This window comes from Suricata suricatta, chromosome 7, assembly GCF_006229205.1.
Source record: "Suricata suricatta isolate VVHF042 chromosome 7, meerkat_22Aug2017_6uvM2_HiC, whole genome shotgun sequence".
NCBI classification, from domain to species: domain Eukaryota; kingdom Metazoa; phylum Chordata; class Mammalia; order Carnivora; family Herpestidae; genus Suricata; species Suricata suricatta.
The window spans coordinates 90,625,509-90,629,418 of NC_043706.1; the positions used below are offsets into that span (position 1 = coordinate 90,625,509).

Genomic DNA, 3,910 nt, shown 5'->3' on the forward strand with positions numbered 1-3,910 from the left:
GACTTTTCTAAAAAGAAAACATGTTTAAACCATTTCTACCACAATAATGGAGATGTAATACTGACCCTGATAATCAGACCATGTCCATTCTTTACCAAATTCTTTAAGCTTTTAAATGTCATTTTCTTGTATTAGTTTAACCAGAATCATTGTCAGTACAACCATCTGGACATTTTCATAGTGATGAAACTTGGATGCATCTAATGAAAGTTCAGCAACTAATTGTTAATAAAGCAGAAATAAACCCCTCCACCACTTATGCTCTATCTCCCTCAAAAATAAACATTAAGAAATTTAAAAATATTGTTATATTCTATCTTTTTAAAGTTTTTATTTTAATCACCCAGGACTCATCACGACAAGTGCATTCCTTAATCCCCATCATCTATTTCACCCATGCCCTACTTACCTTCCTTCTGGTAACCATCAATTTGTTCTCTATAGTTAAAAATCTCTTTCTTGATTTGTCTTCTTCTTTTTTTTCCTCATTGCTCCTTTGTTTCATTTCTTAAATTACACATATCAGGGAAATCATATGGTAATTGTGTTCCTCTGATTGACTTATTTCCACTTAGCATTACTACTCTCTAGCTCCGTCCATGTTGTTCAAATGACAAGATTTCATTCTTTTATATACATATATATCACATCCTCTTAATCCATTCATCAATCAGTGGACACTTGGGCTGCTTTCATCTCCGGGCTATTGTAAATAATGCTGCTATAAATATGGAAGTACATGTATCCCTTTTAATTAGGGCTTTTATATTCCTTAGGTAAATACTCAGTAGTGCAATTGATGGATTCTAAGGTAGTTCTATTTTTTTTCTTTTATAGTTTATTTCAAGTTGGTTTCCATATAACATGCAGCGCTCATCCCAAGTGCCCTTCTCCATGCCCATCAACCTCCTTCCCCTCTCCCCACCTCCATCAGCCCTCAGTTTGTTCTCAGTATTCAAGAATCTCTAATGGTTTGCCTTCCTCCCTCTCTCCTCCCCCTCCCCCATGGTTCTCTGTTAAGTTTCTCCTGTTCCACTTATGAGTGAAAAGATACGGTATCTGTCCTTCTCTGCCTGACTTATTTCACTTAGCATAACATCCTTAACCTCCATCCATGTTGCTACAAATGGCCAGATTTCATTCTTTCTCATTTCCATGTAGTACTCCATTGTGTATATATACCACATCGTCTTGATCCACTCATCAGGTGATGGACATTTAGGCTCTTTCCATGATTTGCCTATTGTTGACAGTGCTGCTGTGGAACATTGGGGTACATGTGCTCCTATGCATCAGCACTCCTGTATCCATTGGGTAAATCCCTAGCAGTGCTATTGCTGGGTCATAGGGGAGTTCTATTGTTAATTTTTTGAGGAACCTCCACACTGTTTTCTAGAGCAGCTGCACCAGTTTACATTCTCAACAGTATAGGAGGGTGCCCATTTTTCCACATCCTTGCCAGCATCTATAGTCTCCTGATTTGTTCATTTTAGCCACTCTGACTGGTGTGAGGTGGTATCTCAGTGTGGTTTTGATTTGTATTTCCTGATGATGTATGATGCTGAGCATCGTTACATGTGTCTGTTGGCCATCTGGATGGCCTCTTTGGAGAAGTGTCTGTTTGTGTTTTCTGCCCATCTACTCGATTTTTTGTTTTTCGGGTGTGGAGTTTGGTGAGTTCCTTATAGATTTTGGAAATTAGCCCTTTATTTGATATATCATTTGCAACTATCTTTTCCCATTCTGTCGGTTGCCTATTAGTTTTCTTGATTGTTTCGTTTACAGTGCAGAAGCTTTTTATCTTGATGAAGTCCCAATAGTTCATTTTTGCTCTTGATTCCCTTGCCTTTGGGGATGTGTCGAATAAGAAATTGCTGCAGTTGAGGTCAAGGAGGTTGTTTCCTGCTTTCTCCTGTATAGTTTTAATGGTTTCCTATCTCACATTCAGGTCCTTCACCCATTTTGAATTTATTTTTGTGTGTGGTATAAGAAAGTGGTCTAGTTTCATTCTTTTGCATGTTGCTGTCCAGTTCTCCCAGCACCATCTGTTAGAGTCTGTCTTTTTTCCATTGGATACTCTTTCCTCTTTGTCAAAGATTAATTGGCCATACATTTGTGGGTCCAGTTCTGGGTTCTCTATTCTATTCCATTGGTCTATGTATCTGTTTTTGTGCCAGTACCATACTGTCTTGATGATGACAGCTTTGTAGTAGAGGCTAAAGTCTGGGATTTTGATGCCTCCCATTTTTGTTTTCTTCTTTAATATTACTTTGGCCATTCTGGGTCTTTTGTGTTTTCATACGAATTTTAGGATAGTTTGTTCTAGCTTTGAGAAGAATGCTGATGCAATTTTGACTGGGATTGCATTGAATGTGTAGATTGCTTTGGGTAGTAATGACATTTTAACAATATTTATTCTTCTGATCCATGAGCATGGAATGTTTTTCCATTTCTTTGTGTCTTTTTCAATTTCCTTCATAAGTTTTCTATAATTGTTGGCATACAGATCCTTTATATCTTTGGTTCGGTTTATTCCTAGGTATTTTATGGGGTTTTTTTTGTACAACTGTGAATGGGGATCAGTTCTAGTAGGCTTATGGTGGAGTCTGTCAGGTTTTTATATAGAGTGTCATGTCTTCTGCGAAAAGTGAAAGTTTGACTTCATCTTTGCTGATTCTGATGACTTTTATTTCCTTTTGTTGTCTGCTGATACTAGGACTTCTAGCACTATGTGAAACAACAGTGGTGAGAGTGGACACCCCTGTCGTGTTCCTGATCTCAGGGGGAAAGCTCTCAGTTTTTTTCCATTGAGGATAGTATTAGCTGTGGGCTTTTCATAAATGGCTTTTATGATGTTTAAGTAAGCTCCTTCTATCCTGACTTTCTCAAGGGTCTTTATTAAGAAAAGATGCTGTATTTTGTCAAATGCTTTTTCTGCATCTATCGACAGGATCATATGGTTTTTATCTTTTCTTTTGTTAATGTGATGTATCACATTGATGGATTTGTGAATATTCAACCAGCCCTGTAACCCAGGAATGAATCCCACTTGATCATGATGGATAATTTTTTTTTATATGCTGTTGAATTCGATTTGCAAGTATCTTGTTGAGTATTTTTGCATCCCTATTCATCAAAGCTATTGGCCTGTAGTTCTAATTTTTTCCTGGGTCTCTGTCTGGTTTGGGAATCAAAGTAATTCTGCCTTCATAGAATGAGTCCAGAAGTTTTCCTTCCATTTCTATTTTTTGGAATAGCTTGAGAAGAATGGGTATTAACTCTGATTTAAATGTCTGGTAGAATTCCCCAGGGAAGCCATCAGATCCAGGGCTCTTATTTTTAGGGAGAGTTTTTGATAACTGATTCAATTTCTTCACTAGTTATAGGTCTATTTAAATTTTCTATCTCTTCCCATTTAAAGTTTGATAGTGTGAGCTTTGTGCAGTGGCAGTATCGTAGCCAATGAGGTTTATCCGAGGTGCGATTATTGCTAATTGAAGTTTGATAGTGTGTGTGTGTGTGTTTGGGAATTTGTCCATATCTTCTAGGTTGTCCAGTATGTTGGCATATGCTTTTTCATAGTATTCCCTGTAATTGCTTGTGTTTCTGAGGGATTGGTTGTAATAGATCCATTTTAATTTTTTATTTAGTCTCCCTCTTTTAATCTCCTTTTTACTTAGTGATCCCTCTTTTCTTTTTGAGAAGCCTGTCTAGAGGTTTATAAATTTTGTTTATTTTTTCAAAAAACCAACTCTTGGTTTCATTGATCTGTTCAACTGTTTTTTTTTTTTTTTTATTCTATGTTGTTTATTTCTGCCCTGATCTTTATTATTTCTGTTCTTCTGCTGGGGTTGGGGTGCTCTTGCTGCTCTCCTTCTAGTTCCTTTAGGTGCACTGTTAGATTTTGTAT

General features: G+C 37.0%; 1 pseudogene; it reads left to right on the forward strand.

The window, feature by feature from the left end:
• Nucleotides 1–3,433: 3,433 nt before the first annotated feature.
• LOC115297238 lies at nucleotides 3,434–3,550 on the forward strand (annotated as a pseudogene).
• Nucleotides 3,551–3,910: the final 360 nt, after the last annotated feature.